The sequence below is a fragment of the Arvicola amphibius genome, chromosome 7 (assembly GCF_903992535.2).
Source record: "Arvicola amphibius chromosome 7, mArvAmp1.2, whole genome shotgun sequence".
NCBI classification, from domain to species: Eukaryota; Metazoa; Chordata; class Mammalia; order Rodentia; family Cricetidae; genus Arvicola; species Arvicola amphibius.
The window spans coordinates 101,316,281-101,343,999 of record NC_052053.1 but is presented as its reverse complement, the minus strand read 5'-3'; the positions used below and the strand labels follow the sequence as shown (position 1 = coordinate 101,343,999).

The 27,719-nt window shown below is 36.7% G+C and overlaps 1 protein-coding gene across 4 annotated transcripts in view; it reads left to right on the top strand.

Annotated features, from left to right (window-relative positions):
- The window catches only part of Fut8 (fucosyltransferase 8), a 214,633-nt gene that overhangs the window by 52,267 nt on the left and 134,647 nt on the right, over positions 1 to 27,719 (top strand). For 2 of the 4 annotated variants that reach the window (XM_038337844.1, XM_038337843.1), the window contains exon 3: positions 3,657 to 3,727. The exons of the other annotated variants lie outside the window; for them this stretch is intronic. The gene's annotated coding sequence lies outside the window, so the exon portion shown is untranslated. The remainder of the gene's footprint in view (positions 1 to 3,656; positions 3,728 to 27,719) is intronic. 4 annotated transcript variants of the gene reach the window in all.

The window sequence follows — 27,719 nt, the reverse complement described above, 5'->3', positions numbered from 1 at the left end:
GGGCTCTGTCATTTTCTCCATCCAATGCCAGGTGAAGGTTCTATGGTGATATGCAAGATATTCATGAGTATGGCAATAGGATCTGGACATTTCTGGCACCCTCTCCTCAGCTGCCCAAGGAACTAGCTGGGGGCGTCTTTCTGGACACCTGGGAACCCCTCAAGAATCAAGTCTCTGCCAACCCTAGAATGGCTCCCTTAATTAAGATATATAATTCCTTGTTCCCATATCCACCCTTCCTATATCCCAACCATCCTATTCTCCCAAGCTCTTCCCATCCTCCACTTCACACTTTTCTCTCCCCATCCCCCCATCCCCCCATCCCCCCCACTCCCAAGTTCCCATTTTTTGTCCGGCAATCTTGTCTACTTCCAATATCCAGGAGGATAACTATATGTTTTTCTTTGGATTCACCTTCTTATATATCTTCTCTAGGATTTTTTTTTACGAAATATAGGCTCGATGTCCTTTATTTATGGTTAGAAACCAATTATGAGTGAGTACTGGAAATTATCAAACTGAGGGCAGAAATCAACAAAATAGAAACACAGAAAACAATCCAAAGAATCAATGAAACAAAAAGCTGGTTCTTGGAGAAAATCAACAAGATTGACAAACCCCTAGCCAAACTAATCAAATGGCAGAGAGAGAACACACAAATTAATAAGATCAGAAATGAAAAAGGGGACATAACCACAGACACAGAGGAAATTCAGAGAATCATTAGATCTTACTACAAATTTCTTTTTAAAACTCAAGTAAGAGCCAGCTAACATCACCCCTTTCTTGGCACAACTTCTCTCTTGGAAGGGAGCTCTGGTAAGCTTCTTGTGAGTCACCTTTGCACCTGGTACTCAGTAAACCTACTTTTGCTTTTGCACTTCCCTATTTGTGAGTTTCATTGGACTTAAGAGACACAACTCCACTGTTGATAGTCAGGTACCTTTGCTCCAATACCAAGCCCTCCTGAGTCTTTTGACCAAAATCTGTCCCACTCATGGAGACCATCTGGTTACTGCCTCTTAAATTTCACAGAACTCTCAATATAGCACAATCAATTAGGGACTAAGTATTCAATACACATGTGGGAGGTATTTGATCTCTATACCTTATTGGTGAGGTTGAGCTGGGGCCTTTAAGTGATATAGTCTAGTGGGAGGTCCTTAGGTCATTGTGGATTTTAATCAAATCTCTGAGTAAGGTCATCTGAGAGGGCTGTTAGAAACAGAGCAAATCTGCCCTCCCTTTTTTCCTGGATAGCTGTCTGGTCATGTGATTGCTCCCTTTCACAACCACTCTACCCTGATATCTTCTGTTGTGGAGTCCTTATAGCTGGTTTAATGCTGTTTGGACCTTTAGGATGCCAAACCAAACTAACACAACTCCTTTCTTTATAAGTACCCAACCTTAGGTATTTCATTATGATTTAAAAGATATATTAATATGGTAATGTTATTGGGGTAATGTGAAGTTAATTTATACAAAAGCTGTGTGTGTGTGTGTGTGTGTGTGTGTGTTTTAGTTTTCTTGGACTATTGTTACAAACTACTATCAACTGGATGGCTTAAAACAATAGAAATTTAATGTTGGGAGGACCATGCTTTTTCTGAAATTTCTAGGATGAATCCTCCTTTCTTCCCTCTTTTAGCCACTGCCAGTAATTATTAGAAATCCTTGATGTTTCTTAGCTTGTTACAGCATAATTTCAATTTATGCTTCAGTATTTACATAGCAGACCATGCATGTGAGTTCACATTTTCTTTTCTTAATGACAGCAGTCATTTACTTAGGACCTACCCTAATATAATATGATGTTTTAGTAATTTGGCTATGTCTGTAAAGTCTATTTACAAATAAGTTCTAGTGATTCCGAACTGTTAAGAATATTATTTTAAGGTGTGTTACTTTTGTTTATGTTGCATTTGTTTTAACTCTGTGAAGCTGTGGTACTTTGTCTGTCTTGAACACCTGATGTTCTAATAAAGCTCTGAGTTGCCAGTAGTGAGGCAGGAGAAAGGATAGGCGGGACTGTCAGGCAAAGGGAATATATAGAAGGAGAAAACCGGGAGAAAGGATTGGGAGAAGTACCCGGAGAAAGAGGAGGACATTAGGGGCCAGCCACCCAGCTACACAGCAATTCATGGAGTAAGAGTAAGATTTACAGAAGAGAACGGGAAAGCCCAGATGTAAAGGCAGAGGGAATAATATGTTAAAAAAAATGGACAAGAACCAAGCCACACTAAGGCTGGACATTGATAACTAAGAATAAGACTCTGTGTGTGATTCATTTGGGAGCTAAGTGGCGGGCCCCCCAAAAGAGCCAAAAGAGCTTAACATCATACTGTACTGAACTTTTGTGGGACACAGACACACACGTACACACAGAGTCACTCTTTAATACAGTACAGGGGGCATATAGTTTTAGATCTCATTATTTAAGCTTTGTGTGGGGTTTGGATGGTTTTGGTCTCAGATTCATGAAATTGTAGAAGGCTGGTTTTGTTAGCTTCCACGTAGTATAAAATCTCATGCTATTTAAAATTCCTGACAACAGTATGTTGTAATGAAAAAAAATACCAGTTTGGATGTCAAGGGGTCTTGGTTCTAGTTTCCATTCAGAAAACTATCTTATTGTATAACTGCTCCTGGCAAGATGTGAACAAATGTCTTTTCATAGTACCACAGGCCAAAGTAACAGTTCTACCCAAGTCTAATTTAGTGAACTAGTGAATTTATTGGTATTCCTTAAGGGAGGATGAATGACAGAAAGGCAGAAGCTCAATCCTCTGTAGTGTGGTGAAGACTAACCAAAGCTGCATCCCTAGAGCTTTCTGTATACAGACATCTCAGCTGACAAGAGGGTCTTTTCTCTCTAGCACTTGTTAGTGCTTATGTAGCCATGGGGGTAGGGCCTTGTAGGTCTTGTAAGTTTAAGGAACTTCCTGGAATGTGTGAATTGGTTACTTGAGTTTTGTTATTTCTGGAGTCTTAATGAGCATCTATCTCTCCAGGATGAAATGTTTAAATTAGGAAATTGCTATGTAAAGCCATGTCCAGTTAATTTCTTTCCTCATGGATAAAATGGGAGGCCTGGAGGAAGAGAATAATGGAAGAAATGATCTGTAAGGACTTTTCTACCTCTCAGAGTCTGAAGTTCTGTGATTGTAGAACAACTGTTATCTGCCATACTTAGAGTTTTGTTGACATTACAAAAAGAGAGACTGGTCAGACACTTATCAGCTGGGTAGTGACTTGTGAGTGTGATATCTGCAGATTAATTTCTGTTTGCTTTACTGCAGTGAAGATCACCAATGAAGATCACTACCTGTGTTAGCCCTGATCTTGCCAACTGATCATATTTAATAGTTTTCCATTTGAAGAGCACACCAGAAAGAGGAATACTTTTACAGTTAATTCATTTAAACCTAAAAAGGTTGTTACTGTTCTACTTTCTTGCTGAGTTCATAAAGTGAAATGGATATAAGGAATGTAGTTTCTCCTTTTTGCTCTCAGTTCTCTGTCACGTCATTCTTGTTATCATGGGACTTTAGAAAGCTTCTTCCTAGAGGCTGTTAACTCTTCTGGGAAGTGGAGCGTGATGTGAAGATGACAGCTGTGATTCATTGACTGTTGGGTTTTCCTTGTGTTTTGAATAGGTCATTGAAGCATTTTGTTTGAAATCTTTCAATCATGTGGAGAGTCGTGGTAATTACTTCTTAGAGATACTGTAAGTATTGTAAAGGAAATTGATAATACTGAAATTCTTATGAGTACAGTATGTAGTTATATGTATGTGTTCACTTTAATGATATCTATACATTGGTAGTATCATTACAGATAGAATCACTGGATAAAAGCTATGAGGAAAATCAGGCCTACCACCCTTTTTTTTTTTTTACTTCATGCCATAAAAATTCGAAAGTATATTCTGAGGATAGAGATATATTTGAGCGTAGAATTTGCTGTAATCTTGAAGCAATACTTGGACATAAAATGTTAAAAGGACAGGATACAGAAATTAAATAAGTTTTGTAATTATGGTAGAGTCATATTTTCCATTTATATTTCTGCTTTCCAATGAAAAGGATAGGAGCATTAGAATTCAAAACTGTCTTGCTACTCTGCTTGAGATAGGTTTAAAACGCTAGGGGACTGGAAAGATGGCTCAGTGGTTTTGAGCACAGGCTGTTCTTCCAGAGGACCCAGGTTCAATTCCCAGCACCCACATGGTGGCTCACAACTATCTGTAACTCCAGTTCCAGGGGTTCTGACACCTCTTCTGGATTCCCTGGTTACCAGACACACATATGCCAAGTTATTGATACAAAATTTTGCTTATCACTAAATAAATCCTTTCTTGTAAGACAAGTCTGCTAGCACTCATCTCTCTCAACTGTTATTAATTACAGCTTTACTTGAAAGTATAATACTGCAATTCTGACAGGTCATTTTTTTTTCTAATAGTCGAGACACTTCTTTTTGTTCTTTCCTCGCTAGGTGATTTCTGAAGGGGAAAGCTTTAGGGTATTCCTGATCTTTTTTCCTCTGTGAAGGTGGCCTTTTAGTTTTTTATTATTTGTCTGATTTTTGGCAGTCTTCATCTCACATGCCTATATGTAACTATTTTGGTATTTATCCTGCTTGATGTCCTCTGGACCCTGCACTATCACTGCGAAAATGCTTTTCTGTTGTAGTATGTTGACTTATGGAATTTCCTTTGCATTTTTTCATCCCCTGCTTACTTTATCCATCTGCTTTTCCATGTCAGTTGCTTCTCCCATCAGCATTCTTAGCATATGTGCTTCAGATTTCTGGTAGCATTTCTAAAACCTCTGTCATACCCTGGCCTGTTTGGCAGGTAGGCTAGTACCTTTCTGCCTACCCTTGCTCCCTTTCTATTATTTTGTGGGTTTTGCCTTAACAATATCTTTTACTTATATTGTTCATAGGTAGACATGATGTATCAGGTAAAAGAAGCTAAGGTGATAGCATATGGCATGAATCTTTGTTTATCTTTCAGAGTGGTAGTTTGTGTTTTCTCTAGCAGTGGTGTCCAAGGCTAAACTTTGTATTTAGATCCCCCCCTCCCAGAGTATCTTTAAATAAAGCCCGAGGTTTATAGCTCTTTAGTTGTGATCTTTGGTCACTGCACTGGAGTCCTGTTGATGTGTAAGAGGAGAAGGGGTGGGAGTAGAAGTTCTCTGGTCCTGTTATCAATCTGTCTTCTGTGAGTTTACCGTGGGTATCGTTTCCCCATGTCAGAAGATAGTAGGGGCTGGAGTGGGTATTTCCCTTCCCCTGGATTGGTTAGGTACTGTAAAATCCTAGAAACAGGCTAGGTAAACCCCAGTTGCTTACGTTTTGATAAATTACTTTCATTTTTGGAGAGAAGGTCTTTGAGAGAACAGAGACCTGCACACATTTCAGATAAGTTAGGTTTCTTCTAGTTTCTGCTAGAAATATAAGGATCTTTTCTCAGATCTCTACTGTAACATCTGGATAAAACTCAAAAAAAAATTTACTTTGAAGGATTGGGTCCTCTAATAGGTTCTAAAACTTTATTAAATTATTTCTTTTATTTTTGAGATTATAATACAGTTATATCATTCCCACTTTTCTTTCCTCCCTCCAAAGCCTTCCATATACTCTCCTCATTTTCTTTCAAATTCATGGTTTCTTTTTTCATAAAATTGTTGCTATATGTATATTCCTGAATACAGAAATACAGCTCACTTGCTCTGTATAAGTTGCTTGTATGAGTGTTTTCAGGTCTGATTATTTGGTGTTGGTATATCAATTGGAGTGCCTTTCCTGGGGAAGACATTTCTCTCGTTCTCAGTATTCCTCGGTTCCCTGTAGTTCTTTGTGTAGAGCTGAAGGACTCCTGGGTTTCTCTCACAGGTGTAAACTGTTTCTGTAGTTGGTTGTTTTTACTCTTTGCTCTTTTGGGGGCCTGCCTCTTAACTCCCAAATAAATCACACATGGAGACTTATAAATTCCCAGCCTTAGCTTGGCTTGTTTCTAACTAGCTTTTCTTAAATTATCCCATCTACCTTTTGCCTCTGGACTTTTATCTTTCTTTTATTCCATATACCTTTCTTTACTTCTTACTCTGTGGCTGGCTGTATAGCTGGATGGCTGGTCCCTGACGTTCTCTGCCCTCTTTTTCTTGCTCCTTTCTCCTTGATCCTTTTCCCCAGATTTTTCCTTTTATTTATTGTCTCTGACTCCTTCTGACTGTTCTGTAATATATCTAAGAAAGTATTGATTTACAGCCTTTTTTTACTTGTTGTGAGGGTAAAAATGTGATGAATCATAGTTTATCTAAATTTTAATCCAATTAAAGTTATTATTATTTGTACTGTACTTGGTAGTTTCCAGTGATATACACTTTGTATATTAATGCCTTTTGATTTGGCAATACTAATTAGAAATTTTGTTTTCTAATATTATGCTTATACATTTTGGAGTAGCATTCTAATTTGCAAGGAAGCTTTTTCAGAGGAAGTTGATCCATAGTTCAGATTCTTATTACTATTAAAATGAGTCAGTATATTTACTATTTAGCTTGCAAATATAGTTTGGGGCAGTAGCAAGCTTTGTTTCCTATGTTGTGAGATAAAGATTTGCTTTTATACTTATAAGCTGAGTGTTGGTTCATGCCAAGTTTACTAATTGCACTTTGGGTAGTACACTGATGATTAAATTAAGGGTGGTTAAATTTCTGTGTTGAGTGTTTGGATTTGTGAAACAAGTTATATATAAGAACCATTTACATTGAGATTTTTCTTTAACATTTTTTATTGATTTTATGTGAGTTAGTGTTTTGTTTGCATGTGTATAACATATACTGTGACATGGTGGCAGAGGTCAGGAAAGGGTGATAAATTCACTGGAACTGGATTGTGAGCTGAGAACTCAACCCTGGGACCTCTGCAAGAACAGCAGGTGCTTTTAACTGCTGACCATCTCTTCAGCCCAGCATAGGTTTCTTAATTAGTAGTAGATTGAATAGAGCATAAACTAAGAGGTTAGTCTATATTTCTTTAAAAAAATTCATATAAATGTCTTGAAGAAAAATTTGTATAATTAAAAATATGTCTTAAAATTTTGTTTTGACAAACATTTACATTAAAAAAATCACTGCATCTTAGATTATTTAGACTTTCAATTTTTAAAAGAAGGAGCTACTGGTAATTCCAAAATTTTAACATGAGATAGTGTCTTGCTTTGTAGCTCTGGATGCCCTTGAACTTTTTGGAATCCTCTTTCCTGGGTATCATTTGGGGTCTATTTTGCCTATTATTGAGACAGGTCTTACTATGTAGCTTAGGTTGGCCTGAAATGCACAATGCTTTTTTTGCCTCGGCTTCATGGGTGTTTGAATTTTAAATGTGCAACCATGGCCTAGAGAGAACTATTTCATGTGTAGATTTCAAAAATTTAAAGTTATGGCCATAGTTTTATTTCGTAATTAGGTGCTTTTTTAGTTAATAGATTATTTCTCATGTTTTTTAGACAATATTTTTTCACTATCTGATATGCTGTATTAGGTTGGACAGTGGGACAGTTTATTGCATGTGTTACTGGCATGAACAAATTTTTTGTTTAATTTTTTTCTTTATCGTTTGTTTTCTTTTCCATGTTTATGCTCTGTTCTTGACTAGAATTGTAGTATTTCTCTATTTTTATCTTTATCTGTTCTGTCTTTCAAAAAGCATTTTATATCTTCTATCACAGGGAAAATAAGCCTTTTATTGGATCTTGAAAAAACAATGACTAAGTTTTCTTTACTCCGCTTATATAATTAGAAATCAATGTTAAAGTGAGTCAAATAATTTTGTTTAAAAAAGTTCAGATTTTGCGCCAGGCATGCCTTTAATTCCAGCACTTGGGAGTTAGAGGCAGGCCATCCTGGACTGCATAGTGAGTTCCAGGAGAGTCAGGGCAGTTAACAGAGAAAGTCTGTCTTGAAAAAAACAAAAGAAAAGAAAACAGTTCAAATTTTGTGATTAGGTGTTAGAAGTGATCTAAATGTTCAAAGATGACATTTTAGACCCTTATAATTAGGTTGTAAATTGGCATAAGTCAAGGAAATCAGCATTTTATGTCTCATATTTATAATATTTTGATCACACACTGAGTCTCTTATTAACAATGTAATGTTTGTGGGATTAGTTTGATATTTTTAAACTTGTGCTTTCTCTGCATTGAGGGTTTACATTGGGTAGGGTCTAGACATTTGAATGGAAGTTAGCAAGAACAAAGCCGAATAAAAACTTCTGATGTTCACTGAAGTGCAAAAGCTGTCAAAGGATTGAGTCTTTCAGGCTCTATGACCCCTTCTCGATTTCTAAGTTAGAGATTTTATATATAACTACATTTAACTTTCCATTTTTTCAAGATATTTTTTACCAAGAACGAAACAAGTATATCTTTACAAAATCAATGAGACTTTGGTGAGCCCAAGATAAGAAAGCAATTGTAAATCATTGGGTCCATGTTATTGTAAAAGTAGGAAAATTTCACAGTTGTTTTTTTTTTTTAATGGCTTTGTTCAGAGAAGATAGTCTAAAAAGTATAGCTTACCTGCTTTATAGGAATCTGAAGTATTGTCTACTTAAATGTATATATATATATATATATATATATATATATATATTTCTATCCTTATTCCCACCTGAGTCTTGTGTTACTACATTTTTTTTCAAAAAATTAGTGACTAACTACTGTGAATTTGGGATATTAAATGATAAAAGACTCTAGAGGAAGCTGATAAATTTACTAGGTGAGGTAGGTATATGTTAATGATTGCAGAACAGGATAATGTTTGCCGAATTGCATTTGAAAATTTAAAAAAAAGTAACAAAAGGAGTAGAGACCGTCTGAATGTTTGTATAGAATATTATCCTGAAGTGCTAAACTTGAGTTTTTGCAGTACTGTTATTTAGGCAATATTTCTAATGCCTGGGCATGGTTTCTCCTTGCCACCAGAATTCCTAGTTGATGCTTACACATTTGAAGTATACAGATGGGAGTGCTAGACATCTTTGGAGTTGAGCAAATGGGTCCTGGGCCCAATCACCTTACAGGGGATGTTGGGGAGGGTAGCAGCCTCTAGGATTTGAATCTTCGCTGGGAAGGATGGCAGGAACAAGAAGTTGAGATGTTAGGGATAAAGACTGAGGTTGGTAGTAAAGAGCTATTAAGGTGACTAAAGATAGCCCATAATATTGGCTCTTGAACTTCAACAGTTTGATGTCTTTTTACAATCATGAAGTTCTAGTCAGTCAGTTAGTATGTAGGATCTTCATCATAGATGTAGCTTCTTCAGAAAACTTAAGTTCACAGACAGACCAGACCAAGAAACGAATGGCATACTCAGGATTAGTAATACAGTTCCAGACATTTCATCATTCTGCCTTCTCATCCTTTCCTTTATTTGTTTACAGATATAAATCTGTAGTATATAGAACTCATTCTAGCTTAGTGTGGTAAGCACAACTGGTTTGTAGAATTTAGTAGTAGTCCATTGTTTGTTCAGAAAGGGATCACAGAGGAGGGCATACTGGTGAGTACCCTCTCCCCACAACCAGACTGTTGACATACTTCAAGCTTCTAGCATGGCATGATTGTACCTGGCATGATTAGATACCTTTATACCATTAACAGATTGTATAGCAAGATATAATGGAAGAGTTAGCAGCTTCTGTGTAGTTAAATGTGACCCAGAGTAAGAGAAATGTGAACTGTAAATACTCAGGAAACGTTGTCTTGTGTGAGTCCTGTTGCCTTGTTTCTATTCATTTTTGAAAAGGTCCTAGATGTAGAAAGTATTTGTTTTAAATGTTTTTAGGCAGCAGTAAAGTGACAACAAAGTCAGAGACCAATAGCCAGTTCTAGATTGTATACAGCAGGAGACTTCATGAGCTCGTGTGTTTGAGGACATTGCTTTCTTCTTTTATATTTTATTTTATTTTATTTTTGAGATAATATCACATATTGCCCAGGTCCTGAACTCCTGAAACAAAGGAATCACCTTGAAGGTCTGATCTCCTGCCTCAGCCTCCAAAGTACTGGGATTACAGGCATGTGCCACACTTGCTTGGTTCTTTGTTTTCCCTTTTAGTCAGTGCAGCTTTGGGTATAATGTCTGCTTGCTGTAGTTCTAGCTACTTAGGAGACTGAGGCAGGTGGATCAGATTGCTTGAACTTAAGAATTTGAGGCCAGCCAGGATAGCATATTAAGACTTGTTTCAAAAGAAATAAACCAAGATTTGACTTTAGAACCAGGCATAAAAAATGTTAGTATCCTCTAAGTGTAGTTACATTTGAGGGCTTTGATTTTTCCTTATGTTTCTTCTTGGGCAGTGCAGGTTTGAATGTATTTATTCATAGTCACAGAACCCATGAGTGGTTGCTAGTCTGAAAAAGAGCAACTTCTCTTCTGTACCTCATGTTACAACTTGAGGTGTTAGAACATTATTGTGCTTTAGATTCTGCACTGCTGACTTGAGAGAATTGTGGAACAGAAACAAAATGTCATGTTAAAATATTTATTATATACTATACATAATGTAGAAACATTTTTAAAATTTGTAGGAGATAAATATGAGATAATTTAATTCATTCTATCTATTTTATATATTTTCATTCAAAAAAGTGCTACATGGAAGAAGGGAATGACTTGAAAACAGTAACTGAATTCTTTTATGTAACAACAAGTTACTTGGTTATTTTATTGTTATTGAAAGTAGAATTTTAAGCCCGGTGGTGGTGGCACATGCCCTTAATCCCACCACTCAGGAGGCAGAGGCAGGCGGATCTCTGTGAGTTCTAGGCCAGCCTGGTTTATAAGAGCTAGTTCCAGGACTGGCTTCAAAGCTACAGAGTAACCCTGTTTTGAAAAAACAAACCAACCAAACAAACAGACAAAAAAAAACCCAAAAAAGTAGAATTTTATGTTTTTGTATTCTAGATTCTAGAGGATGTTTTACATAAACCAGGCAAGAGTAGTTAATTCCATGAATTTTTTTTCCACTTAAAATCTGTGCTCATACATTATTTGATTTTTGTTTTTGTGTGTATGTATGGAGGAGTGCTGCTTACTGGCATGCTCCTTATGGCTTGCTTAGCCTGCTTTCTCATAGAACCCTAGACTACAAGCTCAAGGTTGACTCCATCTTCAGTGGGCTGGGCCCTGCTTTATCAGTCACTAATTAAGAAAATGCCTTACAGGCTTGCCCTTGATTTTACAGAGTAGTGGTTCTCAATCTTCCAAATACTGAGACCATTTAATGCAGTTCCTCATTGTTGTGGTGATCCCCAACCATAAAATTTTTTCATTGCTACTGTGTTTTCTGATGGTCTTAGGCAACCCCTATGAAAGGGCCATGGGGTCACGACCCACAAGTTGAGACCCCACTGCTATGGAGGCATTTTCTCTGTTAAGTATCTCTCCTCTCGGCCGGGCGGTGGTGGCACACGCCTTTAATCCCAGCACTCGGGAGGCAGAGGCAGGCGGATCTCTGAGTTCAAGGCCAGCCTGGTCTACAAGAGCTAGTTCCAGGAAACTACAGGGAAACCCTGTCTCGAAAAACCAAAAAAAAAAAAAAAAGTATCTCTCCTCTCGGTGTCAAGCTAGGATACCAGGCTGGCTGATTTGTATGCTTCAGGCTGTCTCCTGTGCTTCCCTCTTCCTTTCCCATAGGAGTGTTGGCATTACAGATGTATTCTGTATAGGTTCTGGGGGTTCCAGCACAGGTCCTTATGCCAAACATTCACCAGGAAATTTATTATAGTAGAGAAGCTTTTCTTGATCATTTTATAAAACAAATAATCTGGTTTTTTATCTTCATCTCTATGTAACTCCTTCTATTTAATGTGAGTCTGTTTTCATGTGTTTAGGTACATATTTGTTACTGTTTTCATAATAGGATACAAGCTAGTGAAACTATATTCTGATCATCTGCATAGTAGGCAGTCAGTAATATTTGATGGATAGAGTGTTTTGTTTTGTTTTTGGAGTAAAAGAGGTTCAGGTTTGAATGACACATAAATATATTTGGGTAATTTAATTTTGTAAAAACCATGCGAGAAACATTTTAATAAGGACTCATTAATTTTCAGACTAGATAGTTTTCATTCCCTGTGTTCTGCTAAATATGCGTCATCATTAAATTGGGAATTTGAAATGGTAAAGTTAATTTTGTAATAAAAATTCCAAATAAATTTTGAAATATTACAAAATTTTATTTCATTTTTAAGAAGTTCTATGAGATGCTATAAAAGCACCAAAAGTTAAAGGCCTAAGGAAAATTCTGAAGTCAAACCTTTTTAGAATCTGCAGTACGAAAAGAATACACATTAAATTTTAAGTAGAGTTGGTATTGCCAGTGTGGGCTAACCAGAAGCTAAATGCTAAGTGCTGTAATCCTGGGACAGGTAAGATGACTCAGTGGATAAAGTTGCTTCCTGTCAGTCTTAAGGTCCCTCAGGACCTATATGATTGAAAGAGAGAACTGATTCTTAGAAGTTGTCTTTGATTTCTACAGGTGTGATATCATGCAACACCCCCCCCACGTACACACACACACATCCTGCGTGCACATGCGCGCGCGCACACATACACACACACACACACACACACACGCAGACATACATGCAGGAGCACTTTTTTTTTTCTTTCTCTTTTTTAAAAAGTGCCTTAAATCAGCTGTTTGAGTATCCCAGAAGTAATACCTGTAATTAATGGTGAATCAAACTGTATTAGAAACAGTGTAGCTTCTCTCTCCATGTGGCAAGGTCAAAAGAAAATTTTGACAAACTTATATTAAAGACCGAATTGGCAAAAAAATCAAATTGGCTTTTATTAATAATTAAAGGAGACTGATTTTGTTGTCACGTAGACCAAAAGGTGGTGTAGTGTCACCCGCCCAGGTTACTCAGCTGACTTTCTATTGGACCTCTCACTTTGGTGGTGAGTGCTCTGGTTGCTCTTAAATGCTGAATCTGTACCTACCAGTTAAGTTGTGGCTTTGGTGCTGAGATTGACCACCTTGGCTAATGATGTTTCCTAGGTGTACAAGAAAATGAAATGGAAGGAGGCAGGAAGCAAATTCTTGTGAATTCTGAAAGCTGAAGTATCCTCCCCACAGTAATTGCCCATTTACTGCAACCACCATCAGTCAGTTTTCAGATTGGCTCTTTCCAGTGACTTGGTAGCTACCACAGACTGCAGAAAGTTGTCTGCCCTCTCAGTACAAACTGATCCCTGATTTAAAAGCCTGGAAGACCGGGAAGTTGGTGCAAACAGTAAGACCTGACAGGAATTTACTTAAAAACCTAGGGCTCCATGATGAACAAAGGAGGGGACCCCAGAAGACATCAGTGGTCTCTCTTTTGTGGTTTCTCAGTTGTCTGAAATCTCTCTAAATCTCTTTATGGTCACTAGAAGCTGTTAAAGACAAAAGCAAATTTTAAAGATCTGGTGAGCTTTTGCTTATTATTTTGGAATTGGATACTTCATTCTATGCAGTAGGATGTCCTGAGTGGGGAGAAGAGGTCGGCTTTCAGGCAGGAAGGGGGTGAAGAAAGCAGAGACAACAAAAAGCAATGGTTGTTTCAGTTATTTCTGTAGGATTAAAGCTCTTTGTAATAGTGATTCTGGTTGACCCCTGCTGTTTTGGGAAACTGGCCTGTCAGAATACGCTTGGATGTTCAGCACTTGTGACTCCACTCTAGTTTCCTATCATTTGTGGGGACCAAGTGCAGAAGGCTAGTCCACAAAAACAGTGACATTTCATAACCTTGTTGAATAGCAGTTGTTCTTATTCTGCCTGGCACGTATTCTCACTGTAGATTTTTTCTTTTCTCTTGAAAAACAGAGCCAAGAAAGACTGTATATAATGGCACACACCCTTCATCCTAGTACTCAGGTGCTGGTGGCAGATAGGTTGTTAAGACAGCCTTGGCTACAGAGTGGGTTTGAGGCCAGTCTGCTTTGAGATCTTGTCTCAAAACAACAAGCAAGAAGGAAGAAAAATGGAATCAAATTGCTTATAAGATAGCTAAATTTTGCGTGCTGACTAAATAACACATTTAGAGGGTGTTTTTTCCCAAGTTGCTCTTTAAGTATTTAGTGATAGCATCAAAAATTTTGCATATGGTCATAGTTATTAATTTTTGGGGGTGTTTATTGTATCTAATAGACCTTTAAGTTTTTATTTTTGAGTTCTATACCTGAAAATTGAATCTTTGTTTTATTCCACCATAGTCGTGTGTGTGTGTGTGTGTGTGTGTGTGTGTTGGGGTGGGGTGGGGGGTATGCTGGGGTTGTATCTAGGGCTTTGTATGTGCTACGCAAATGCTCTACCATTGAGTTATAACCACACCCCCTTATTTGCATATTTTATTGGAGGTCTTAATTTTCTTGCTATGGGTATCTATAAAAGTTTTTTTTTTTATTACATAAAGTTATAGTACTTGAGTTGAGGACAAGACTGAGTCATCAAAGGCAGTGATTTCAAATCTTTCTTGAATTGATAGCAACGAAAACTCACTGAGTCAGTGCTACACATGAAGAAATTCCTGCCTAGAATTATCATTTTTCTTGTGTCTTCATGAAAATTTGGAAAAAATGACATCTTTCCAGTATAATAAGAAAGGAACTAATTCTAGGCTTTTTTAAAAAATGTTTTTCCCCCTTTTAGTAATGTACAGTTCAGTGTTTGAAATTTAAAGAGTATACTTAATGCTTTAGTATGCCCCCCAAAGCTATTAAATCAAACATGGCACTTTTATTCTAGAGCATGGCACAATATTAATAGTATAATATCTGGTAGTTAAACTTTCCTAAACATTAGTCACCCTATTATAAATGCACATTTTGCTATCTTGAAAAAAACAAAACAACAAAAAGTCCATTTTGGCTCAGTAGTTAAGAGCACTGCTCTTCCAGAGGACCTTAATTCAGTTCTCAGTACCAGAATGGATGATTCATGACTGCTTGTAACTCCAGCTTCATGGGATTAGATGCTCTCTTTGTGCTGTGTAGGCACCCACATACACAATGTATACACTTACAGAAACATGAACACATATATAAAAACAAAATCTTAAAAAATGCCTGTTTAACTTAAAGTAATAAGTTTGTATATGTGTGTTGCTGTAAATATCAGATTAAATCTCTTTAAAAGAAGTAAATATAAGTTAAAGTTAAAATGTTATTTTTGTTGTAGGATTATTGTATGACTAGAGACTGTAAAAAGATGTGTTTTTTGTGTTCTGCATAGGGCGTGGCCAGTAGGAGGTACTTAGTAAGTAATGATTAAATAATTGTTAGTGTATTGACTTGGGGGTTTCACAGAAGGTGGAGAAATAGAGGAGCAGTTAACAGAGGTTTGCTTGCGCTGTTAATTATGGTCAAAGGTCCAGAAGTCATATAGACCAATGTTGTCGAAAATGGTAACCGCTAGCCATGTGGGGGCTATTTAAATTTTAAACAAAACTAAAATTTCAATACTTTATTCTCAGTAGATATATTTCAAATGCTCTTAGTTGTATATGACTAGTAGCTACCCTGTTTTTATTTGTTTGAAGAAGAGTAGGAAGTTTAACACCACAAAAGGACTGCTAAACAACCAGCTTAGCAACTTGTTTGTGTAGATTCAGAAACCCGAATTAATGTAGAACAGAAAACCCATTTCAACTCAGGTTCAAGGAAACAGAGACCAGAAAGTAATCCACCTGGGCTGTGGTCAACCTATTGAGATAAGCAGTGACAGAGAATTCTCCCTGGCTAGTAAAATGATAAGCTCTGAGGTCCATTCCTGCTTTTAAGTGAACTGCAGAATATTAACACCATTTTTCTTCATCTGGGACAGAGTTGAGATGAAGTCCTAGAAGAAAAAGTGGGTTAAGACATCCGAGAGCTGTGGCATTCTTTAGAATGCTTCCAGGCATCTCAAGCTCTTAAAGTACTTACCCCCCTTTTCACACTAAAGAGAACATGAATTCTGACAACTGAACATAAGAATTTAGTAGTGGAAATCTGTTTAAGGCCTTGCGTATCATTTTTGGATATACAAGGCCTTTTAAAACACTATCTCCAGCTTTTAATATGCTCTGGTTAAATGTGATAATGTATTTGTCCATACGGTTTCAGGTTTACAAGAGTTACTACATAGATTATAGTCCCCTTAGTATAGGTTTTTATTCTTTGGGGCCATGGTCCACAGACTGATGATCATCCGAAGTCCCTCAGGGAGCTTTAAATACCTAAAAGAACAATAACGTGTTTATACATATGTAAGTGCACAGAAAGAATTTTTCTGTTTTTTCCATTGCATTACTACTCTGAGATATAATTAACTGCCTTAAAAGATTTTATTATTTTTGAGACTTAGATTAATAGAAATAGGTCACCTTCAGAAAGGAGCATGAATCTGCACATTTGTGTTTCCTCCATTTTCTTGAATAGTGGGTATTCTTGGGCTTTTAATAGTCTCATTTGATGGAAAATAGATCTTTGTGTTTCTTTGTGTGTGTGTGTGTGTGTGTGTTAATGCATTTTAAGTTACTGTGTGGATGTGTGTAATAAATAGTGAATGGAGCACCCAAAGCTATGTTCAGTTGTTTTTCTGTCATTGGTTGAAATAGGTTTGTTGTTAAAAGTCTTTTGATGCTGGGCGTGGTTGCTGGCTCTGGTAAATCACAGCACTTGGGAGATGGAGTTAGCAGTAAATCTTAACACTTCAGAAATGGAGGCAGGAGGATTAAAAGTTCAAGGCTAGTCTGGGTGCATATTGACCCCCTCCCTGCCCACAAGTCTCTCTGGGTCTGTTGCTGAGTTTCTGTTCTATTGGGTCTTAGTGCTTTTTCTACCTTACTGGTCACTGTGGCTTTGTGAATTATGGAGTCAGGTCATCTTCACCCATCCAGTTTGTTCTTCTTTTTCATTATTATTTTGGCTATTGTGCTGCTTATTGGTATTTTGTTCCAAATGAATCTTTTTTCCTTTGCTCTTTGAAAACAGATCAAACCCTTTAAATACTGTTCCTTTGCCATAGCACCCAATGCTTACCTTAGGCTAGAGAGAATGCTGGAGAGACACACCGATAATTTTTTTCTCTTGTATCATGTGTCCTAGTTAGGCTGACTCCATCAACATACTTGCCCCAGTATTCGACATCATGGCTTCCCCATTAGTGTACAGCTTTTTGGCAGAGTTGTTAGAAGTACTTGCAATGCTTAGAGAGGCAAGTGTACCACAGTTACCAAAGATCTGGCTGCTTGTTCTTGTTTGCAGCGTAGAATCAACACTATAAAGAATAGATTTCTGTCGGTTTCTAGGGAGGAAGTAGTGGTGACACATCACTAAAGCATTTTTCAGCCATTTAGTAGATGGCACTGTGTTTTTTTCAGCAGGATCTAGAAATCAGCCCTGGGGCAGTTAGTGGTTGGAAGAAGGTCTTAAATGGCTCAGGCCTAAGTGGGTATTGACTTCTCCTGCATTGCAGCCCTTTTATTTCTCATTAATTTTCCCATATAGTTAATGATCCTTTGTACTAAACTTTATCTTTTTAAAGTCCTGGGTAGCTTCCTTTCTTTTAGTTGACTTTGCATTTCCATATGAATTTTAGAAACATTTTGTAAAATGTCTACTGAGATTTTAATTAGAATTACATTGTATTTAGACTGATTTGAAAAGAATTGACAAAATAGCAATATTGAGTCTTTTGACCCTTGAATAAGGTCAGAATAATTTAGATAATTAGTTTCTATTGGTAGTGTTTTCTGGTTTTCAATATGTTTTGATATTTCCCTTGTATTATATTTGATATTATATTTGATATATTTTCTCATGTTTATATTTGCAGTTTGTGTGGTTTTCTCTTGTCCCAAGTTCACTAATTTTTTTCTTTAATGTCTCATCTGTTAATTCTATGTAGTATATTTTTTATCTCAAACATTATAGTTTCCATCTCTATAGTTTACATATATTTTTATATCTTTCATGTTTCTGCTTGAGATTTTTGAATATGTAAAATATATTTAAAGTAGCTTTTAAGATCCCTGTCCCTAATTCTAACATCTGTTTTAGTAAATTGTTTTCTTCATTATAATTCATGATCTTCAACCTCTTTGTATACCTGGTCATTCCCCAGACTGCTATTTTTTTCACCAGACAATCCTTAATCTTCTAGGCTGAAATGCTTTTTCTGCCTCATTCTCCTGAGTGTTGGTACTACAGGCATGTGTCACTGTGCTCAGCTCTGGTAATATTTGATGGGTGATACATATTGTGATACCTTTGTATTTTGTGTTAAGAATGTTTTTAGTTGTCTGGGTTATTGTTTGGGGACAGTTTGAGACTTGTTTTACATTTCATCTGGTGTCTTAGAGCAGTGTTTTCTAGGGCTAGTTACTTCTCACTACTGAGACAAGACCCTCTTGAGTACTCCACGCAGTGGCTGTTACTAGCTTGACTGGTGGGAACAGGCTGTGTTCTTTACTCTGTATGGACAGGCACTAATCTATAACTCTTTAAGTTGTTCTTTTCTTAGCTTCCAGTAGTGGTCATACACAGTCATTACTGTGCTGAATATTTGAGACATGGTTTTGCAAATTTCTGTTTTTTACATTGTTTCTTTGCTACTTTCTTTCCGGATAGATGCCCGGTATTCATGGACTTTTAGTTCTTCTGTTGTACCTCTTCGGCTGAGTTTAGCAACTCACTTTGGCCAGTTTTGAGACTGTGAAGTCTCTAGAGGTGGAGAGCTAGGGCAGTGCTACGATTTTGTTGTGCTGTTTTCTGTCCCTCTGCAAGAGCAGTTCTCAACCTGTGGGTAGTGACCTTTTTGAGACTGAATGACTTTCACAGGGGCTGCCTAAGACCATCAGAAAAATAGTTATTTACATTGCAATTCATAGCAGTAGCCAGATTACAGTTATGAAGTAGCAGTGAATTTTATGGTTGGGGTCCCCACAACATTAGGAACTGTATTAAAGGGTCGCAGCATTAGTATGATTGAGAAGCACTGCTCTAGAGTCACTGTTCTTTGTTGTGTGATGTCTAGTTTCTTGAAAACTGTTGTTTCCTAGACTTTGTATGGCTTTTTTTTTGTTTCAAGTGAGAACACACATCTGTTTCCTGTTTGTACATGTTGACTTCTGTCCTTTTATTTTAAATCCCAGTAGTTTTGGTGGTTAAAATAATCCTGTTCTGAGAATTACTATTTCTTTATGATTTATCCCTAGGTTATTCAAGTATCTATTGTACATAAATTTGTAATGGCAACTTTTTAAAGCAATAAATCTCTTCCATGAAGCCATTATCCTCCTGATATAGAGCCAAGTTTTAATTTTTTTTGTTTCTTTAATACCAAAGATTTTTCCAATACCATTTCTAAACAGTTAAAAGACATACTTTATGCTATTGGAATATAGTTATTGAACTGTGGTAGAATAATCAACTGGGAACTGTCTGGGAAACAGATCCTGACTAAACCTGTAAGTTGTTTGACTGTAAAATTAGATTCATCATGACTGCATGAAAGGTATCTGTAGAATACTTAATTCTCATTTGTGAGTATTTAGGGAGAGGTAAAATCAGAAAAAATAAGTGAATATTTTCTCTGAATTATCTATCTATCTGTCTATCTGTATATCTATCATCTATCTATCCATTTTAGAAGCAGGGTCATACTCTGTAGCTCATTCTGACCTGGAACTTACTATGTTGCCCAAGCAATCTACCTTAGTTTCCCAAGTTCTGAAATTAAAGCATGAGACATCAGACTTTCTGGGAGGTAAAAAGACAAAAAAATCCCCCTGAACCAAATAAGTAGATGTAGGAAAATTGATGCAGTTGTTTCTTACAGGCCAGTTGTCTGACCTATAGTAATGTAGTTTTTAGCTTTTGTTGAGTATCAAGAATTAACCTAGGATAATTGACTTTAAGTATTATATTTGCCAGTTGCTAACTGGGTAAATTTCTTAAACTGAGTTTTGATTTTTTGTGTAGAATGATCATGAGACTGTCTCGGAGGGAAAGTGAGGGTGAGGTAGAACTGGTGCTGTACAGTTTGAGAAATGTTTGTCTTTTCATTTTTTTTTTTCAGTGAGCAATGGAAGCTTTACTTTTCTATTGTGTATTTCCCAAGTGTTTATACACATACAGAAGTGCTATAGTTACCTTGAACCTCATCAGAGGAACAAACATGAAGCACTTCACTGCTGTGTTGTCCTGGAACTTTCTGGAAGGAAAGCAATAGCATCATATAGCATACATACATATATATATATATACACACATATATATATATGTATATATATGTGATTATATACATTACACATTATATACATTAGAAAATCATGACAGGAGAAAGGTCTCCATCTTGGAGAAAGATAGTCAGATTTGTTACTGGATTCCTCAGAAGGTTGAAGTCATGAACTAGCCCCACTGAAGAGTTTTCCTTTTTCTGTTTCTTTAGTGAGCCCTACCTCAGTCCCAGAGTTCTGTAACTCTCCAATAGAAAGAAGGGCTCATTATCTTGGTCATGATTTTAAACTTCTACCTCTTGATTTCAGAAGGTAGTGTCTTTGTAAAACCTTACGAACAAGAAATTAGTTTAAAAATTTGACATTTAGGTTCTTTGTCTTGTGCTCTGCCTTGTTTGGTCTGACTCTTCAGTAGAAGAGACAGTGCTGTGTGGTAATGAAAAGGTGTTGAGTAGACACGGCTGGAGGAGCCATCTATCTGAATAGGGTTTTGTAGCAGCAATTTTAGTTGACTCATCTTCAACTTAAAGAGCAATTGACTTAAGAAAATTTCCTCATGCTTCTGTGGTAAGTCTAGTATAAGTTGAATGAGATCAGTGTTGATGGCTGATGTAAAAGCTTGTTGTATGTATCTAACCTTTCAAAGCCTGTTTTCAGGTGCTCAGCTGTGACTGAAGAGACCAGGCATTTCTTTCTTTGTCTTTTGTCTGTTTCTGTTTCTGTCTCTGTCTCTGTCTCATTCTCATTATGTAGCCCAAACTGGCCTTGAACTTGCCATCTTCCTGCCTGAGATTATACTCATGAGGCTGACTTACATATTTTTAATGCTCTACTAATTTTATGTAACTGCTGCTTAGCAGTTAGCAGTGTTCATTCCCTTTTTCTTGCTCTCTCATTTTTTCTCCTGCCTTTCCTCCTCCTCTTCCTCCTCCTCCTCCTCCTTCTCCTCCTCTTCTTCCTCTTCCTCCTCCTCCTCCTCCTCTTTCTTCTCTTCCTCCTTCTTTCTCTCTTCTAAATTAGCTCTTGTCTTGTTTATTCCAGGCTGTCCTCACACTTGTGATCTGCAATTATGTGAATCACCATACCCAGCTACATTATCCCTCAGTCCATCTGCCTCTCCTTCTCCTTTTCTCAATAAGGCCTAACTATGTAGCCTTGGCTAGCCTGGAACTGGCTATATAGACTAGGCACAAAGTCACAGAGATCCACCTGCTTCTGCCTTTTGTAGCCTGGAATTAAATGCATGTACCACTACTTCTGTTCATTATTTTGTAAATAATCCTTTTTACATTTGTTCATTCATTTATTTTGTGTGTGTGTGTGTGTGTGTGTGTGTGTGTGTGTATTCACATATAGAGATCAGAGGACAATTTGCAAATTCTTGTTCTCTACTTCCACTATGTGGCTTCCAGGTATCAAACTTAGGTTGTTGACTTGCCAGTGAATGCCTTTACTTACTCAGCCACCTCCCTAGCTTGTTTACTAGTTTGGGATGCCAAAGCATGTTAAACAACATGCTTACTAAAACTAAATAAATCACCAGAGAGAATATTTTTGTAAAATACTACTTTGTCCCTTAAACTTTATTCTCGTTATTTGTAATTTTTGTAATCGTGTAAGCAGATGTTCACTATCCTAACTTTATTGGTCTTCTTTTGCGGGGAGGGTGGTACCCTTTTTACTTTTATATCCTGTCTTGAACTTGAAAGGCTTTCATTTATCTGTATTTCTTTTGCAATGTTTTGAGACAAGGTATCACCATGTGGACTTGGGTGACTTAGAACTTGCCATGCAGGCCAGACTGAAGTCAAACTTACAGAGAGATCCACCTGTTTCTTCCTCCTGGGATTAACAGTGTGTGCCACCACACCTTGTCTTTTTGTGTTTTTCCCTAAGAAAATATCTCTTTTTATTATTCGTGGCTGAACAGGAATAGAAATATATACAATTGAAAAGTCTTATGCCATTACAGGTACTTTTAAGAATAACAAAAGTAGCAGAGAATGGTGGTTGGATACATGGTTGTGATCTCTGAAACCTTGTTTAAAAACAAATAGATTGTTTTTTAATTCTATAGATGTATGATTTTTCTAAAAAAATCCAACTTTTGAACAAAGAGCTTGAATTAATTGAACTATTGATTACATTTGAAATATAGTACAAAGTATTTTTTAAAAATGTAATTTCTCTTTTGTTTTATGATGTTTATTTTTTAAGTAATTAGAGTATATAAGAGAGTATGTTTAGTATGTTTTAAAAGTATTTTGTGTGTTTATTGGTGTCCATACATATATGTTATTTGGGTCATAGACTTGGAGTTGTATAAAATGTGTGGCATAATGAAGAAATGTTAAAAACATTGAAACTCAAAGAAGCTAATCATGTTACTTGCATTTACATAACAATTTATACTCAGTTAGTTGATGGAAATCCCCCAAAACATTAATCACTTAGTAAAAAATAGCTTTTAACCATTTAATAAAATAAAGTTCTACTTTACTCTTTAGTTCCTTAAGGCTACCATTAGTTATTCTTACCTCTTTAAAAAGTTCTTGGGTGGTTCCCAGAAAACACCAGAACAGCTGTAATAGCAGCTGCAGATTTAGTCAAAATAGGTGTCTTCAGGCTCTTTTCTGCCCTTTCGCATCCCTTCCCGTACCCCAAATAGCCCAAATATATTTGTAGAAGTTTTGATAATCTTGGGATTCCTGAAACTGGTTTACCTTATGTTTAACTGCATGCAGATGTGGTGATTGCCTATGACTTTTTGTTAAGATTCTTCTGCTCTGTGTGTCCTGATAGGTTTTTGTTAGCTGTATCTACTTTGGCTATAGATATACCTATACCCACATAGCCCAGTATTTTTGATTAATACTCAGTCAAAGCTAAAACTATTGACAGGAGTAATAGTTTCAGTTTAAATTTAAGCTGTTGTTGATATTATTGTTTTGACTAGAAATAAAGGCAGAAACTCGTGTTTTAAAATGATTTCTTCAAATTTTTACTTTAATAAGAAGTTACCTTTAATCCTATTTAAAAACAAATTTGGCAAATCTAAGTTTTTGAGCAAAATCTATTTTAATGAACCAAAAGCTAAGTGCATACTCTTGTTAGCCAGCTTCCTCTCCTTGTAGTTTGATGATCTAGTGACCAGATGGTATTCTAGACAGTTTTTAAAACCACCAGTCAGGCAGTTTATGCTGGTGAGGATGTGGAGTAAGGAGACCACTCCTCCATTGCTGGTGGGAGTGCCAACATGTACAGCTGCTTTGGAAATCAGTATGGCTGTTTCTTAGAAAATTAGAAATCAGTCTACCTCAAGGTCCAGCAATACCACTCTTGGGCATATACCAAAAGGATGCTCAATCATACCACACAGACTTGCTCAACTATGTTCATGGCAGCATTATTTGTAATAACCAGAACCTGGAAACAAAATGGATAAGGAAAATGTGGTACATTTTACTTAGTGGAATACTACTCAGTGGTAAAAATAATGACATCTTGAAATTTGCAAGCAAATGGACAGAACTAGAAAAAACCATACTGAGTGGGGTAACCCAGACCCAGAAATAGAAATACAGTATGTACTCACTCATAAACAGATATTAGATATAAAGCAAAGGATAACAAGCCTACAGTCCACAAACCCAGAGAACCTAGACAACATAGAGAGACATACATGAATCCACTTAGGAAGGAGAAAAGGACAAGATCTCCTGAGTAAATTGGGAGTGTGGGGGGTAGGGGGAAGGTAGAGGAGGAGAGGGGAGGAAGGAAGGGGAGTGGGAAAAATGTATAGCTCAATAAAAACAATAAAAAGAACACTAAAACCCCCGAAAAACAAGCAAACAAACAAAAAGAAAACAAGGAATAGCTAGACGTGATAGCTCATGCCTGTAATCTTAGCACTTGGGGGTGGTGAGATAGGAAGATCATCAAGACTTCAGGCCTGGGCTACAGAGTGAAAACGACTCATCATGGGACAGAATCTGCCACCCAGTCATTGGTCACTAATTCACATTCAAGTCCACACCATAGTTTCAAATCCTACTTTGGAAGGACAACTTGAAGGATTTAATCTCATGCCTATCCTTAGGTGAGATATCTGAATTTTGTTTAAAAAATGAAGAATGTTAAAAGAAAAAGCTATATGTGGTGCATACCTGTGCTCTTAGCACTGCATAGATAGAGGCAGGAGGGTCAGGAGTTAAAGACCAGCCTTTGTTAGATACTATGTTCCAGGCCACCCTAGGCTACAGGAGATCCTGTCTTTAGAGCTGGGTGTAGTGGCACCTGCCTTTAACCCCACTACTCAGGAAGTGCTTGTCAGTGAGTTCAGTACAGCCAGAGCCAGGTCAATAGAGAGAGACTATGTCTCAAAAAAAACCCACCCCCCCAAAAAAAACCCAAAACAAAACAACCCCCCCCCACACACAAAAATACTGAAACAAACAAAAACAAACCCCAAAACCAGGGAGCAAAAAATGAAAATAAGCCAAACCTGTTCTCCAACATAAAGCAAATAAAGGAATAATCAACAAAACAAAACTAAAATGCTAATTTCAGGAACGCAAGAATTGTGGAAAATGCCTAGAAGAAATTGCTGGATTGAAATTTACCAGCCAATGATTCTAGAGCGCAGGTTTTCTAAGAGGAAACAGGAGAAGAAGATGAGTTGATAATGTGACAGATATTTCATTTTTTATTCAAGGTAGTTTGTCCACCAAAGGCCACTATGAATCTCCCACCTGTTAAAGCTTTTATGCAAATAGTTTAATCTCCTCACCTCAAAAACCCTTTGTATATGAAAAGCCTGCCTGTCCCATGATCTGAAGCTCCCAACCCCTTCTCTGAGAAGACTTTAAGGTTAGACACTAGCCAATGGGATTGCCACCTGCATTAGAATAAAAATAAAATGCACTTCCTACCTTGGTGTATTACCTGCCAGTTGGATTCTGGCACACCCATTTTGGAAAAAGAAAAAAAAAAGATCATCAGTCAGGAACCGGCTGTTAAGGGTTATGGAGGGCCACGGGTAAAGTAGTGTTTGACACTAATTTCCATCTCCCAGTTACCATTTTTGTTTGTAGATGCAAATCATACTGTCCATTGATCATGAGATCTAATATAACCTGGGCCCTTACTCCGACTCGCTTGCTCAGAATCTGGTTCAAAATTGTAGTAGCTTAGTACTGAATCATACATGGGAACGTTGAAGTTAATGTTGTACACTTTCTTCTCTCTCTCTCTCTCTCTCTCTCTCTCTCTCTCTCTCTCTCTCTCTCTCTCTCTCTCTCTCTCTCCTTTTTCTCTTTTTCTTTTTTGGTTTTTCGAGACAGGGTTTCTCTGTAGCTCTGAAGCCTGTCCTGGGACTAGCTCTTGTAGACCAGGCTGGCCTTGAACTCACAGAGATCCACCTATCTCTGCATCCTAAGCGCTGGGATTAAAAGTGTGCGCCACCACTGCCTGGCTCAGTTGTACACTTCCTGTTAGACTATATATATCATGCCTGTATGCATGAAACACTGTGGTTAAAGTGATAAGGGCACAAAACTGTATAGAACATGGTTCTTACCTTTAAGTACCGGTGAATAAACAAAGTTCATACACATGAGTTAAAACAATAAACCCCCTAAGAAAAGGTAAACATGTATTTTAATTGTTTGACTCAGGAACTCTAGATCTTAAAATAATTCCAAAGATGTAGATAATTATTATTATACATGAAGAAACAGATGAGTAGTGAATTGCCTTAAGTTGTGTATTTAAAAAGGAGATTTATAAGACTTTCTCAATACAAACTCTAGAGTGACAATAGGCAGCAAATTGACTTTCCTTTTTATCATTTTGGATATTAGTTGATGTTGAGTGCTTAGTACAAATACTTTTATAGACTAAAACTTCTGGACCTTCTCTCATTCAAGCCTGGTGAGATTAATGCACTTGGTTATTTTCAGAGTAGGTAAAATTTAACAGAAGCCTTTTCATAGCATTAAATGTATTCACTAAGACAAAATAAGGGAAGTATATTTACAAAATTGTTACTTTTAGAACATATATTAACTTAAAGGTATGAGGAAGGCAGCAGGTAAAATCTGAGATAGAACATAATGTTGATGATGAAGGTACAAATAATTTTTTAAATAAGAAATAATTAGAAAACAGTTTGAGGAAGAAAAGTTAAACTTTACAACTTTAAAAAAATAAGAAAAATGATGTGGCCTTACATTCAGCTCATTTTCAAACATTCTTTTTGACCATCTTTTCTCTTTTCTCTTCCCTTTCTGCTCACCCAGAGACTATTTTTGACGTAGTATGGTGAGGTACTATGACTTTTTTTTTTCATCTATGGACCAGGAAAGTCTTGGATTAGTAGGTTTCTTATTAATATGTACAAAAATGAAAAATGGGAATTATATAATTGGACTTCAGAGCCTCAGCTACTTAAAAATATAATACCTGATTATATGATTATTGGGACTATTAAATCATTTTAAGAAGTAATGTAACAGAGGTAAAAATTTTTTTTCTTGTTAAAACAATAGAGTCAGTCCAGCACAACAAACTTTTGAGAATATGTTGGATGTAGTATCAGAACAATTCAGGAAGATACTGTCCTTGCTTTTAAGAGAAAGAAAAAAATAAGACATAATAAAAATAAGACATAATGCATATGTCTGCATCATGGTACAATATAGAAAGTGATGAGAAGTTTAGATTTCCTATGTTTTAGCTTAAGTTAAAGAACTACCACTTGAAACTTTGAAATCTTTTGTAAGAACATACAGCTGGATTTTTCATGGGTGACAAGCATTTGTACTTCTTGATAAAGATGCTTCCCATACTTTGGGATACTGAGTAATTTGTTCAGATTGTTACTTTGTGATTGCTATGTGGTCAAAGAGTGAACATATGTTTTCCAGTCGTTAATAGATGAAAGCTTGTTAAAGTTTTATGTGCACAGGCAGCAATTAATAGCTATGCTAGATGTCATAAAGAGTGTACAATTCTTAGACTTGATGAATATTGCTAATGGGACAGGTTTCAAAATTTAACATTTGAGTTCGATAGCTTTGACAGGGCACAGAAGATTAGAAATGACTTCAGAAACACATACCTCCTCTGAAGACTGTTTTGTACAGGGCTCCAGAACTTTTGTTTTATGTGATGTGAACCATTTTTGTACAATCTCTTGTGGTTGGAGTTCTTTGTTATAGCAACTGCAGATGACCTCCTCTGCTGCTTGTTACTCTGTATTCTTCATATGTTATTGGATGTGCTACAGACTAGGCTAGGGGATAACTTGTAGCCAGGAATAGAAAAAGGAATGATAGATTCAGGAAGAGAGACAGAAAGGGGATGAATGATAATGACAGTCTCAGGCACTGTTCTAATGATTATATGACTCCACAGCAACACAAAATTTATATTT